Raw genomic sequence first — 16,239 nt, 5'->3', positions numbered from 1 at the left:
TCAAAGCCTAGCACATGTTTTTGGAATACAGTGAACCCTCGCTACTTCGCGGTTCGACCATCGCGGATTCACCACTTCGCGGATTTTTTTCATAACCCATATATATATACATATTGGTAATAACTTGGTAATAACTTGGTAATAACAAAATCAACATACTGTACTGAATAATCAATATAATCGATGCAAAAACTAACCTATACACAGATGTGTACAGTAAATGCGTTTGTTTCTTCAATATGATCAGAGAAACGTAAACAAAACATTGGTTGCCATTTTTTATCGTGCTTTTTGTCGTGTTTAGGAAACGCATGATATAAAATCGCCTTTAATATTTGTGCCTGTTTTAGTTTAGGGTACTGTAGTACATGCATTAAGTGTTCTGTATATTAAAGGGTAGTTTGTTAACAGTACTATGTACAAGGGAAGGTTTTAAAAGTCTGAATATACATGTTAAATAAATAGGTAAATATGGTGTCGCTGCTTCGCGGATTTTCACCTATCGCGGCCGGGTCTGGAACCTATCTACCGCGATAAACGAGGGTTCACTGTAGATGAGAAATAGGAATCAGCTAGGTTAATGTTAAACCCAACAAGGAAGATCTTCTCCAAATCTGACTTGATGGTGGTTAAAGTTCTAACTGTTAGGCCTTTGCCAAATAAGAACCTCAAGAAAGAGATGTCTATATTCGGAGACATACGAGTATGGTCTGAACTCTTAGGGAATCTGCTAGTTGTTAACGGCCGAATCATATTGGCGAATTGTCAAGTCCCTTTTGTCTGATTCGATGAAGAGATCGATTTCCGGTTCAATGTTCGTGTCTCTACGAGCTGCAAACTTCCTGTAGCCCACAAAGTCAGAGTTTTGGCTATCCTTGAGCAATCTGACACAGTGAGTTTGGATTACTTGAGTCAGTTTGGGGAACGGAATCCGGAAGGGACGGAGTTTCAACTCGAGGAGGAGAGGAAACCAACTGTTCTTGGCCAGTGAAGTGGTACTAAATCCACTGCCCCCCGGAAGGAACGTAGTTTGTGTAAAAGTCTCATTAGAAGATTCACTGGGGGAAATAGGTAAACCTTCTTCTAATGGTTCCTGAGTATCCACCGGAATGAAATTATGTCTAGAAACCATTCTGACTCCAGTGGTTTCGTCCTGGCTAGTGAGTCCTCTCTCACATTCTGGACTCCCGCAAGGTGAGTTACTGACAGGATCCAGTTCTTTTCTGTTGGCCAGGCGTAGATAGCGACCAGGATCCAATTCAGGTTGGGTGACTTGGATCCTCCTCTGTTGACGCAGTGTACTACGTCTGTGCTGGCTGATACTACTCTGATGTTGCTCGACCTCGGAGGAGAGAGTCTCTTCAGAGTCAAGAACACTGCCATGACTTCGAGAACATTGATATGGGTCTGTTTCATGGTGGGTGACCAAGACCCCCGAAACATCTGAAGTTCGGAGTAATCCCCCCATCCACTTAGAGGCGCGGCTGTATGGAATGTCTCTTGTGGAGGTGGGAATTGTAGAGGAACCGATTTGGAGAGGTTCCTCAGTTCGGACCATGGGCGTAGTCTCATTTTCAAGACAGAGGGGATCTTCAAGACCTTGTCTCTTAAAGGTACTGTAGCTCTCTCTCCAAACTCGATTGATGTCTTTGCATTTTTGTTATTGAAGTGAATTGGAAAAGGCCGATGATACTTTCTAAGGTTCTTCTGGACATCTGTTTGTGTTTGAGAAAATTCTTGACCTTGGAAGCTATTCCTCTTACCTTTTTGGAGGGGAGAGAGAACGTGTGCTTCGAAAGGTCCCACTGAATGTCTAACCATTCTAAGTGGCCTGATGGTTGCAGTCGAGACTTTTGGAGATTGACCCGAAATCCCAAGTTGTCGAGAAATCGAAGTACTTCCTTCGTAGCTCTGTTGCTTTCCATGGCCGACCGGGCCCAAATGAGCCAACCGTCCAGATAAGCCATGATCTGTATCTCTTGGTTCCTGAGTTGTAATAACACTGCCTCTCCCAGTTTCGTGAATATCCTGGGATCAATGTTGAGGCTGAAGGGCATGTCTTGAACGCAAAGGCTTTCCTGCCTAGGCGGAAACCCAGATAAGAAGAGAAGTTTCGATCTATAGGCACATGATAATAGTCGTCGGAAAGATCGACAGAGGTGGTGACGGCCCCAAGGGGAAGTAAGGTCCCTACCTGAAAGATAGTCATCATCCGGAACTTGTCGCCGAGAATGTAAGAGTTTAGCTTTGACAAGTCCCGGTCCACTCTCAATGTCGACAAGCCTTTCTTCGGAATTGTGAACAGGTGGCCTTGGAACTTTGGTGATCGGTCCCGTTTGATTGCTTTCTCCTTTAGTAAATCTGTGGTGTACTCTTTCAGCATGGGAGTGGATTTCTGGGAGAAGGTCACTGGTGGAGGAGGAGGACCTTGTGGCCATTTCCACCTCAAACCTTTAGAGATTATGCTATGGGCCCACGGGCCGATGGTCCAATGGTCTTGAAAATTGTAAAGTCTCTCCCCTACCGGAACCACCTCGTTGTGAGGGAGTGAACCTAGGTCTTTTCCTTCCCCGAGCCCCCTTTTTTCTAGGTCCGCCTCGATGGCGGAACTGTCTTCTACTCCTGTATCTTCCTATCTGGTGTCCACGAAAGGAACCTGAGGGTTCGGAGCTAGGGCTGTATGCAGGCGAGGGCATCGAATCGGGGTTGGGCTGTGTACCTGGGGAATCAGTGAGGTAGCCCACCTGTTGAGGGGGGGATCCGGATGCATAGGGGTCGAATCAGAGGAAGACTGTGATGACGATTGATTGATTGATTGATTGATTGAAAGTTTTTTGGCATCCTGACATCTAAGGTCATTGACGCCGATACCATTTACTGTATATGAAAATTAAAAGCAAATTCAATTAAAACCATAAAAATTAAGAAGTCATTACAATGGTTAAATAGTTTTCAGAAGACCTGCTTCTGAAATAAATCTAAAAATTCCGCTCGCATAGTAAGACACATCATGTCCAAGAATCTTGGCAAGGATAAACCTGCCATCCTCACCTCGAGCCTCAAACAGATATCTATTTCTTAAGTTAGTAAAATTAGGGCATTCGGTCAACAAATGCCTCACTGTTAAAGGTACTAAGCAGTCCTCGCAATACGGTTGGTGTTGGCCCTTCAGCAGAAACTCGTGTGTCAACCGTGTGTGACCAATACGGAGACGACAAAGAGTCGTCTCCCATTTTCGGGGAATCATGTTATACCTCCAAGGTGATATGATATTTGTTACTTCCCTCATTTTATTGCCATCTTCACTATCCCAGTGCTGTTGCCATTTGTCACATACCAATTTCTTGATGTAAGGTAGGAAATCGTTACATGGAATGGGATACCTCCATGGTAGCAACTCGGATGCCGCATTCTTCGCCAGTAAATCTGCCTTCTCATTCCCAGACACACCTACATGTGCTGGAACCCAACAAAATCGAACAGTTATACCTTTCCGTCCAATAATAAAAAGCCATTCTAAAATCTTTAAAACTAGAGGGTTACTAGAATTAAAAACTTCTAAAGCCTGAAGAACACTCCTTGCATCACTAAAAATTGTAAAATTACCCTCCTTTTCCAAAGCTATTTTCTCAATAGCGGTTAATATGCCATACAGTTCGGCAGTAAATATGGAAGCTGTTAGAGGAAGTGCACCTCTACAGTTAAAATCATTACTATGTACTCCAAATCCAACGCCAGCATCAGATTTAGAGCCATCAGTATATATAAAAGTCGATCCTCTATGTTCTTCAACATGTTCCATAAAAAGAGACCTGGATTCTAAGTCAGTCAAATTCTTCTTAACTCCAATAAAGTATCTACAAAAAGATATGTCAGGTAATTTCCATGGAGGCGTTGATGATACCTTGAATGGAAGCACCTTATTTCTAATTATATCCAGATTGTTTAATAATTGGTTAACCCGAAACCCAAAAGGTTGAGGAGATTTTGGGTGCAACTCAAAGTAGGTTGAGTGCCTTACAAGGCTTGCAGTTTGAAAGGCTGAAGAATTGGGGAGTCTTTGCAATCTAAACCAATACCGAATAATAGAGGACATTCGGTAAAGGTCCAGAGGCAACTCCCCAGCATCAACAAGGAGACTTGTGATAGGGGAGGTTCTAAAGGCTCCTGTGGACAATCTAATGCTAGCATGATGTATTGAATCTAGTATTTTTAACCGGCTTGGGGTTGCTGAGGAGTATATTTCGCATCCATAACTAATTTTGGAAAATATCAAGGCCTTGTATAATTTTAAAATTGTATTGCGGTCTGCCCCCCATGATGTATGGGACAGGACTTTTAAAAGATTCATAGCTTCAACACATTTAGCTTTTAATGTTTTTAAGTGAGAAACCCATGTAAGCCTACAATCAAATATCAACCCTAAAAATTTTGCTTCACTTGCACATGGGATCCGTTGACCTTTGATGTATATATCCGGGTCTGGATGTACTCCCCGTATACGACAGAAATGGACAATTGTAGTTTTACTTGTTGAGAACTTAAATCCATTCATATCGGCCCAATGGATAATTTTATCAATAGAGAGTTGGATTTTTCTCTCAACCATTGCCATTCTGGCTCCAGCAAATGATATGGAGAGATCATCCACAAATAATGTTGCAAGAACATCCCGTGGAATGACTGAGGATATCCCATTAATTGCTAGTGCAAAAAGGGTTACACTCAGCACACTACCCTGAGGAACTCCTTCTTCCTGGCATTTACTCTGTGATAGAGCTTCCCCAACTCTCACTTGGAAAACTCTATGTGAAAGAAATGACTGGATGAATAGTGGTAGCTCACCTCTCAATCCGCACTCATGGATTCTTTTAAGTATACCGTATCTCCATGTGGTATCATATGCCTTTTCAAGATAAAAAAAAACTGTCACATGGTGCTGTTTGGAAGCAAAGGCTTCACAAATGGAGGACTCAAGTTGTATCAGCACATCAGTCGTTGAGTGCATTTTCCTGAATCCACATTGAATGGGTGATAAAATATTCTTCTTTTCAAGGTACCAAATCAGTCTTGCATTGACCATCTTCTCCATGATTTTACATAAACAAGATGTCAATGCAATAGGTCGGTAGTTTGCTGCTAAAAACTTGTCCTTACCGGGTTTTAAAAAGGCTAAAATAATAGCTAGTTCCCAAACACTTGGATAACTATGATCATGCCATATTCTATTAAAAATGCTTAAAATAAATAACTTTGTATTAAAAGGTACATGTTTAATCATTGCATATGGAATTCCATCGGGTCCAGGGGCTGTATCGTTACAAGTAGCAAGAGCAGAATCAAATTCTCTTTCAGTAAAAGGAGAATTGTATGACTCTTGCTTTCTTGTTGCGAAGTTTAAAACTTTCTTTTCTTCATTGCTCCTATACTGGTGACCAGGAGCTGCTTGACACTTGCGTGATACATTTGAGAAATGGTCAGCCAGGGCATTGCTAACTTCGGTTGCTCCAGTCATATACTGGCCATTTATCTTTAACACTGGTGGTGGGTTTGGGGTGAATTTTCCTGCTATCTTTTTTACTTTCCTCCACACAGATGATGTTGGTGTTCTACTGTTAATGGAGGAAACAAAGGACATCCAAGACTGGCGCCTAGCTTCTTTCATGGCACGGCGGAACTGTGCTCTACATTTCTTGTATATGACTAAATTCTCCTCATTACGGTGCATGCGCAATCGAGTTAAAGACTTTCTTGTGGCTCTGTGCAGGGCAGTTAGTTCTGACGACCACCAGGGGACTGGTCGTCGTCTGAATATCCCAGTTGTTTTGGGAATGGAATTCACTCCTGCTGTGTGAAGAGTTCCATTAAGTGAGTCTATGGCATCATCAACACTTTCAAACTGTTCTGCATTTCCTTCAATTTCACTTAACTCTCGAAATCTATTCCAGTCCGCCTTATCAAGATTCCATCGAGGTGATCTTTGTAAAGGTGGACCATTGTTGGTGTTTATAATGATTGGTGCATGATCACTAGTATGCCAATCATCTAATGTTCTCCAATTAAAATCGAGAAGACAGTTAGAGCTTGCAACCGATAAGTCAATGCAGGACAAGGTACCTGTCTGTACATGAAAATGTGTGGGCTCTCCTGTATTGAGGAGTCCGACATCTTCATTCTCCAAAATTGACGATATAATATTACCCCTTGCATTTGCTAAAACATCACCCCATAAAGGATGTCTACTATTAAGGTCTCCTAGTAAGAGAAAGGGTTGTGGGAGTTGTTTAATCACCTCTACTATATTATCATATGAGATGTTATCATTTGGAGGCAAGTAAAGAGAACAGATTGTGTATTTTCTCCCTATATCAATCTGTACAGCCACTGCCTGCAGAGGGGTACAGATAGACAAAGATATTTGGGGAACATCTCGACGAACGTATATAAGACTTCCCCCATGGCTCCCTGCTCGTTGATCATATGGTGTCCTATAGCTAACATACTCTCGAGGACAAGGAGTATTAGCATCGAGCTTGCTTTCTTGTAGACATACTGTTATAGGGGAGTGCTCACGTATGAGGAGCTTAAGTTGTTCATATTTCGCCCTTAAACCCTGGCAATTCCATTGCAGAATGGCGGAAAAAACTATGTTTTATTTTTTGGAAGACACCTTAGATGAAGTCTTCCCATTGGCAATATTTGATCTAACAATGTTTCCCGGAGGTACCTCTAGAGAGGATCTTGATATAGTGGGTTTTGTGTTTCTCTTTTTCTTTGTGTCCTTTTGATCTAATTGTTGAGGAGGATGGTGGACCTCAACTTGAATTTCTGATTGGTTCAATTTACCTTCTAGTTGTTCAGAAACATCAGCAGACAAGATATCATATTTATTGGAAGTCGTGACTTTAATGTTTCTTATGGTAGGAGGAGAGAGGGAGGGAGGTCTCTCTCTTTTTCGATTAAAAGGTTGTGATCTGTCAGGTTTTTGCGACTTCCCCACTACGGGTTCACCAGGTAAATTGGTTTCGAGTGCAACCTCCATCAGATCAGGCAAGGAGACGGCCTGTGAGAGGTTTGTACTATTGTTTAAAATCGGATTAGTTGGCTTTTGAATAATATTCAGATCTTTAAGTGTCCGTTTTGATTTTTCCACAATTTCTGGATATAGATTTTCGATGGGACTTTCAACCTCTTTAACTACTTTCATTTGTTTCTTTATCTTAGAAGTAGAGATATAATTTTCGTCTGTGTGGTTTGACAAGTTTTTCTTCAGAACCATTGAAAAAGGTTGCCCTGGTCTTATTTGCTTTTCAAGAGCTCTTTTACGAGCCTCTTTAAAAGTAACCCTTTCCATGGTCCTAATGGCCTGGATTTCTTTTTCAAAAATAAACTTTACACAGCTTTTAGATGTAGCTGGGTGTGCTTCCCCACAATGTATGCAATTAGGGTTTTCTATGCATACTCCATGACTACTTTTTCCACAGTTGGCACAAACAGCTGGCTTATTGTTTAGTTTTTCTTTACATTTCTGGCTTAAATGGCCATACATTTGGCAATGATAACATCGCAATGGTGACGGGATATATGGTTTTACCTTCAAAGATAGCCATCCAGCTTTTATAACATTTGGTAATCGGCATTGATCAAATGTTATAATCAGAGTAGCAAGAGGGATACGTTGTTCTCCAACTCTCTTTCTCATTCTGACTACTTTAACTACTCCTTGACTTCTCAGTTCATCCTCTATTTCTTTCTCCTCTATATCCAACAATTCTGGAGCATATATCACACCTCTACTCTGGTTGAAAGTAGGGTGTGAAACGCATTTTACGCTATGACCATTCAATGTTGTAAGTGTTTTTAACCTTTCACCTTGTAATGGGGAGAGTGTCTCTATCAAGAGACTTCCATTTCCCTGGGGTAAAATTTTTGGCTGCCCTCCACATAAGGTAACTATTTCTCTATTAGCTTTAAAAACATTTATACGCTCATTTCTTCCGTTTTCAAATTCCAAGATAAAAAATTTTTCATAATTCACTACTTCATAGTGACCAGGTAATACTTCTACTTTTCTATATCTTTCTGTACTGTCATAATTTTTCACTCTCTCTCTCTTCTTCTCTAGCATTTTATTATTCACATGACGTGAATAAGGTTCTAACGTTACAATGTTAGAACCCGAGTTGGAGCTGTCTGTACCGAGGTCCATGTTTGTATTTTCCAGGTCGTCAACAGAGGTATTGGGTTTTTTTGAAAAAGCAAGCCGGGTTATCCACCTCTTATCGGAGGATGTCAGTCCTCCTATCCCATGTGGCCCAACACGAGAAGAGGCTTCAGCGGGGACCAGTCCTCTATTAGAGAGGGGCTGCCTCTCTTAAGGTGGGCGTACACTGGTCAGTGGGGGTAGTTAGCCCCTCCCACCGTCGACTCCAATGCCTGGCGTCAACCATTACCCGCAAATATGGGTGACTTAAGACCGGATCACTGGAGCCCGACTCTTAACAGACTTGGTCTGCACCCAATGGGGTCTGCCAGAGGGTGATGGCGTCTAAATTGGCACAGGTTGAGATGGAATGCACTCCATCCCACACTCTGCCAAATACAAAGCGGCATCCAAAGTAAAATCGAACATGCCAAAGTCGTCAACAATATCGAGCCCAAAAGGAAGAGATGGGAGGAAAAAAGAAATAATCAAAAGTAAAAGAGAAAGTGCTGACTGATTTAGTTGAATCGACAGCTGGGCACCGAGGTCCAATGGGAAATAGTTCCCACTGTTCATTAGAGCCCAGCTGCTAATCCCTAAGCCCCCCATCCTCGTCAAGGCTTCAGCATCTGGGGGGCTGTGATGACGAGTGGGTAACTGACTATTGATGGCAGTGACCCCAGTTCGTTTTGTAGAGGGCAACTCTCTGCTTCTTCTTGAAGAAAGCTTGCTTTTGGCCTTCGACCTTCTTTCTGGCAGTGAGGCCCCGCCTTTCCTGCAATTTTGGGTTGCTCTCGTATCATCTTGTAGAACCTTGTTCACCTCCTCCTGAGGGAAGAGGGTTTTACCCCATCAGGGGGAAACTATCAGCCTGCTCGATTCCTGTCTGATAGAGGCCACAGACAGAACGTATTTCCTACAACTAACCCGATCAGACCACCAAACGTGTTGGTCGAATTGGAAGGGCAGAGATTGGTTCTTCATGAATATCCGAAACAAAGTCTCAGTGGGATAAACCGAGTCTAGGGTCTCCCTGAGGTGGGGTCCGGCTCTTTAAGAGCCGGCATGGCCAAACCTTCTTGTCAGCTTGAATAGTAAGACCTGTCCAATTATCCGTAATAGGCAGGGCAACAATGATAGCAGTTGTAGATATGGCGTATTCCCCATTGTGTGGGGTGATCTTGGAATTATCGTACCCCCCAGACCGACAACATCCTGGTCCAGACAGATCGGGCCTGCCCTTTAGGAAATAATACCGTTACCTTCGGTACCTTGCCTAACCTAACCAAGTCATACTCTTTCAATCGAACAAATCCGTTGAATGGGTATTCTAGTCCCTGAGAGTAAATTCTAGGTCCTCCAGAGGGCGGACGTCTATGCCATCCAGAGTTATGGTACCATCCATATATGGGACATATAAGTCAAATTCTATGTGTTGTTTATATCGAAGGAGGTTTCTTCGATACGCCTGGGGCTGTAGGGGGAGACATCCGAGTTCCTGAACGGATCCAACTCACCACCATATCTTTGAGCTCCGTCATAGCCCCCTAGAATGTGTTGTATATGCTCTTTAACCCTACCCTTGGCTTTTAGCAGTCACGGTTTTATGCAAGGAATATGAACATCAGGATCCTTTGAGGGTCCTAGGTCGGTGTCGCAGGTAATTGCAAAGCTGAAGGCTCCAAACTCATCACCACCTACCTGCCCATCCATGGGGTCGATGTCCAACCCTAGAGAGGATACTCCGAGGAGATAGGGTCCTCTAGATGGAGCATTCCTTCCAAACCTTGATACCCAAGGGCGGGGAGCCGCTCTTGCAGGCCAGAGAGATTCACCATCGTCCTGGAAGAAGTGAGGGGATTAGTGATAAAGGAGAAGACCGTTCTCCTCAATAAGTAATGCATACATAAATCCGGATCAAATTAAATCATCGCCCAAGTATACCAAATAGAAACATTAGAACCAACTTACCTCATGGGTCCGGAGTAGGGAGGACAGCTCGTAGCAGATCATGCATGACTCCGGGAACCATACCATGTAGGCGGACCTTCTGTAATAGAAAGGAGACATAAGTCTGGATGTTCCTTGAAACTCTGGTTAGTGATCCCATTCACAGGCTGGGATCAACCAAATCAGTATAACTAAAAATAATGGCTATTTTTATGCATATATTCAATTATAAATATGTTGTATAAACTAAAAATAACGGTTATATTTATGCATATATTTAATTATAAATATGAAGAAATATGTATAAATATCCATACAACATCGTGTTCAAATAGAAATAAATTTCTACTCAGTACTTGGGATCGAACGCTAGCCCCTTCTAATGAAAAGCCAGGTCGAAACCAACCATGCCATGAGAGGCTATCTACTGTTCCTTGAGACTCCGGTCAGTGAACAGATGAATCAATAGTATACTAATATCCAGTAACCCGTAACATGTAGCTATAAACCTCAGCGGTAAAATAATGTTAACCCCGGTTCTGAACGTCTGTATAGATAGTAAATTGAGTGACTTTTCTTTAAAATTGCAAAATATGTTCATATATTTTCATTAGGACTTTCAAGAATAACTAATGAATATTATCAATGCAAATTCAAAGTGTCATTAAAGTAAGTACAGTTTACTTTGTATTCATGTTAAATCCTTTCCTTTACAGCTAAAACAAAAGATTGGCCACCCGTGGTCTGAGTGGTCTCTGTTGCCACCAGAGATCCTGTGACAAAGGTCCGTCATAGTGAAAACGTGAACATCAGAGGTAAGATAATATTAACCTCAATTCTGAACATCTGTGTGATATCCGGTTAAGCCGGAGATTCGATAAAAAGGACCGTAATAATGAAATGGTGATTATTCATGAAAAGGGGTTCGTACCCTGGTTCTGATCATCTGATTGATCTCTGTTTGTACCGGAGATCCGGGCGGTGACAAAGGTCCGTCATCGTGAAATCGTGACCCTCCTCGGTACGATAACATTCCTCCATACTGAATGTCTGTGTTATCTCCAGTGAAGCCGGAGATTCGATGAAAAAAAGGACCGTTATAATGTAATTGTGATCAATCATGACAAAGGTTCGTGTGCAAAAGGCTTCAGCCGGAGTCTGAGTGGCGGATTTCACCGTTGCACTCCAAATATCTGACTAGTTCTCACCCAATGAGTATCCATTATAGCGGAGTATAACTCAAGGCAGAGCTAAGGGTGTCATCATAAAGCGATCCCAAATAATGACTCATACACTAACGTAACCTATTAATAGTGCTAGCTCTATTAACAGTAACCACATCAATAAAACGTGAATATCATTAAACGTAATATCATCAACTCGGAGAATAAGAGGAGGCAGGAATAACTCGTGACCGTATAAAACGGAAAACGGGAAATCCACCTCCTCTACTCGAGCTTAATAAAGAAAACGAGAGAAGGGGTAACTCGTATCAGTAGAAACAGAATACGAGCACTCTATGCTCACGCTCTCAAGGTTACATAATAAAAAACCAAAATCACACAATAATATGATAAGTATAATGATAAAATTGTAATAACCAAGAACGAAGAATAACGACAACATAACAATTAAACCTAAAGATATAGTCTGAATCGAGCACCTTCCTGAGGCGTGAACATAACTATAACAAAGACTAGATCGATATTATTCGTCCAAATTGGACTTGCTAGCAAATAAATACCATAGTTACTCACGCTCTCAAGGTTACATAATAAAAAACCAAAATCACACAATAATATGATAAGTATAATGATAAAATTGTAATAACCAAGAACGAAGAATAACGACAACATAACAATTAAACCTAAAGATATAGTCTGAATCGAGCACCTTCCTGAGGCGTGAACATAACTATAACAAAGACTAGATCGATATTATTCGTCCAAATTGGACTTGCTAGCAAATAAATACCATAGTTACTCACGCTCTCAAGGTTACATAATAAAAAACCAAAATCACACAATAATATGATAAGTATAATGATAAAATTGTAATAACCAAGAACGAAGAATAACGACAACATAACAATTAAACCTAAAGATATAGTCTGAATCGAGCACCTTCCTGAGGCGTGAACATAACTATAACAAAAACTAGATCGATATTATTCGTCCAAATTGGACTTGCTAGCAAATAAATACCATAGTTAAAAACAATAATAAATAATGATAATAATATTGGTCATAAAACGTAAGTGACATAACCTAGATGACAGAGTACCAGAAGGGCAATATTAACTTGAAAAACTACCGAATCGAACAAAACCAAAATGGCTGCCGATACCGAGGACGGCCAATCCTCTTCCAAATTAAAATCCACATTACTGGAACGAGAACAAATGCCCGGTACTGAAAAAAACTGTCAAAACAAACTATGGTACTTAACATTGGTAAAGGTGAAGTAGCAACGTCAGTCATGTTGAATTAACGACAATCACTTGTGAAACACCTAACAAAATAAAAAACGACTTAGCGGGCAAGTCCATAACAGAAGGATGACCTGGAGAGCGCGAGTAGTAGGTGTCGGTGGAGTAGTCCAACTGTATTCTCTAGGGCCTGTCATGGCCCTCCCCTTTGATGAAGGGATTATCTAAATGGAAGACAGCCTGTGAATAGTGGTTTACACACGCCCTTGTTAAATACACGACACCAACAAGGTGTTCGCGCGAGGGTTGTAACCTCTGCATTCCATGCTTTTATCTTTCTCTAGTATATTTGGAAGATTTATATTAGAAAAGTGTAAAGAAGGACCCTTTTCACCGGCCGTCACAGATCGACCCAGAAAAGGCCTTTATGATAATCTGCAGTTGAATTCACCTATAGTCAGCAGAGAATCCATCTCAGTTTAGGTAAGATGGTCTCAGAAAAAAAGGACAGAAAGGGATGTGTCCTATAGGTACTGGTGTTGCCAGAAGTACCGGCAATGCCAGGGGGGAACGACATTGCCGCCAACGTCCTATGTGCCCTAAGACACTGGTACATATATCCATTCCCACACACTAGTACTAACCCTGCCACCAGTAATGGCAATGCCGTCAGGGGCAATAGTGTCCAAGGACGGCAGAAATAACGGTCAAGGGTTTCCGCAGAAAAAACCTTGCCAAAGGTGAAGGCAGTGTTAACAGTGGCGGCACTGCCGTAGGCAGCAACGCATTGCCGGTACGGGTAATATAGAAGAGTATAAAGTGTTGAAAGTTGGCGACAAAGCCGTTAGGTACTGGCACTGCCAAAGGCATGTACCCCAGATGAACCAGTGTTGCCGGAAGTACTGGCAGCGCTAGGGGGTAACAGCATTGCCTCCAGTGTCTTATGTGGCCTAAGGTGCTGGCACAATCAACCACTCCCATTGACGAGTACTAGCCCCGCCGCCAATAATGGCAAGACCGTCAGAGACAATGGTGCCTAAGGCGGCGGAAACAAACGGCAAGGGTTCCTGCATAAAATACCATGCTATAGCTGAAGGCAGCGCCGCCAGTAACGGCAATGCCGTCAGGGGCAATACAGTGGACCCTCGCTACTTCGCGGTTCGACCATCGCGGATTCACCACTTCGCGGGTTTTTTCCATAACCCATATATATACTGTATACATATCGCGGATTTTCCGGAAATTTCGAAAATACCGCCAAATCTGAAGTCCCCCAAATACGATATTTCGTTACCTGTAATTCCATTAATACTGTAATTAGTAATATCTGCTTTTACTGATTGTTCATTGCATTACATATGATATATATTTCAACACAGAAAGAAATAAAACACGAAAAGAGAATGTGATCATACGATAATTCAGTACTGTATACAGTACGTAGTAAAATTAAATCGAACATGAAACGCAAATCAGATGCAGTCATACCATATTAGAATGGTGTAAGGCTGCTGTTGGCTACTACTGTACTACAAATGTAATGGATGTGCTTCTTTTCCATGAATCTTTTGTATGTATACGTACGTAGTACTGCATCCAATAATATTCTTTGTTGCAAAAATCACATTTCGAATAAGCGTACGAGAGAGAGAGAGAGAGAGAGAGAGAGAGAGAGAGAGAGAGAGAGAGAGAGAGAGAGAGAGAGACACACACATCCTACAAAAGAATAAAATAGCATACGTAAAGCTATTATAATTATTGTTATTATTATTATTATTGTTGTTGTTGATAATAAAATTATTATTGTTATTATTATTATCATTACTGTATTATTATTATTATTACTGTATTATTATCATACGATAATTCAGTACTGTATACAGTACGTAGTAAAATTAAATCGAACATGAAACACAAATCAGATGCAGTCATACCATATTAGAATGGTGTAAGGCTGCTGATGGCTACTACTGTACTACAAATGTAATGGATGTGCTTCTTTTCCATGAATCTTTTGCATGTATACGTACGTAGTACTGCATCCAATAATATTCTTTGTTGCAAAAATCACATTTCGAATAAGCGTACGAGAGAGAGAGAGAGAGAGAGAGAGAGAGAGAGAGAGAGAGATAGAGAGAGACACACACATCCTACAAAAGAATAAAATAGCATACGTAAAGCTATTATTATTATTGTTATTATTATTATTATTGTTGTTGTTGTTAATAAAATTATTATTGTTATTATTATTATCATTATTATTATTATTATTACTGTATTATTATCATTATTTATTATTATTATTATTAATACTGTACGTACAGTATACTGTACGCGGGGTATCTTGTACTTTGAGTTGGTAACCTACGCATCATATAAGACGGGTTGTGATTGGTTCAAGCGCTTATAGATGACGAATCAGAACTCAAGTTTTGTTATCTAGCCTGTGATTGGTGTTTTGCCCGCATCTTCAACCCGCAGCATCTAGGTTCTCGCGGGCCCGGGTCGTCCACTTTCTCTTATGACGTATCGCTGAGTAGAAGTTCTTAAGTTTGTGAAGTTTAATCTGTGCTGTGTGCGACTGTTTTAAGTTGAACTTTTTGTTGAACTTTCTGTTAAATCCTACTGTACAATGCCTCCCAAGCGTTCTGTTTCTACTAAGGCTGGTAGTGAGCCTAAACGTCACCGAAGGATGATGACGATTGCTGAGAAGGTGACGCTTCTCGATATGTTAAAAGACGGTAGAAGCTACGCGGCCGCAGCGCGCCATTTTGGAATCAACAATCTACTGTTCCCTATATCAAGAAGGACAAGGCGAACATTAGAAAGACGGCTGCAATCACCTTTAGCAGATCAGCGAAGCGAGGCGTTACAACGCGTAATAAAACGATCGTACGCATGGAAGGTGCTTTAGCTGTGTGGATTGCCGACTGCCGGAAGAAGAACATAGCCTTTGATACGAACACCATCCGAACAAAGGCTTTGAGCATGTATGAGAATTTTGCTGCAAAGGAACCTCAAGACGACGACGGCAACCATGCTGAAGAAGATGATGATGCAGATGAACCTCAACCAGGGACATCCACTGATTACCAGCCTCAGAAACGTTTTTCCGCCAGCTAAGGATGGTTTGCGAAGTTTCAGAAATGCTTCGCCCTGAAAAGCATTTCCCTGCATGGCGAGGCTGCTTCGGCTGACACTGCCGCTGCTGAAACTTACATGAACCAGACGTTCAAGAATATTATCGCCGAAGGTGGATACAAGCCGGAACAAGTGTTTAATATGGATGAGACCGGCTTGTTTTGGAAGAGAATGCTGTCGCGAACTTTCCTGTTCAAAGAGGAAGCCAAAGCCTCTGGCTTTAAAGCATTCAAGGATCACGTTACCCTCGTGATGTGTGGCAATGCTGCTGGATTTTTGCTAAAGCCAGGGCTTATCTATAAGTCGAAAAATCCTCGCGCTTTGAAAAATAAGAATAAGAATCTCCTTCCCGTTTACTGGATGCATAATCCAAAAGCATGGATTACAAAGATGCTGACCTCCAACTGGTTCCACCAGTGTTTCATCCCGCAAGTCAATGAATATCTCGTAGAGAAAGGCTTGCCATTAAAGATCCTTCTCCTTATGGATAACGCTGGTGGACACGCAACTGACCTGT

General features: G+C 41.6%; 1 protein-coding gene across 1 annotated transcript in view; it reads right to left on the bottom strand.

Annotated features, from left to right (window-relative positions):
- The window catches only part of Ankle2 (ankyrin repeat and LEM domain-containing protein 2), a 668,076-nt gene that overhangs the window by 207,462 nt on the left and 444,375 nt on the right, over positions 1–16,239 (bottom strand). The gene's annotated exons all lie outside the window — the stretch shown is intronic.

The sequence above is a fragment of the Palaemon carinicauda genome, chromosome 11 (genome assembly GCF_036898095.1).
Source record: "Palaemon carinicauda isolate YSFRI2023 chromosome 11, ASM3689809v2, whole genome shotgun sequence".
NCBI lineage: Eukaryota > Metazoa > Arthropoda > Malacostraca > Decapoda > Palaemonidae > Palaemon > Palaemon carinicauda.
Note: the sequence above shows the minus strand (reverse complement) of the source record. Positions and strands in the feature narration are given on the sequence as shown.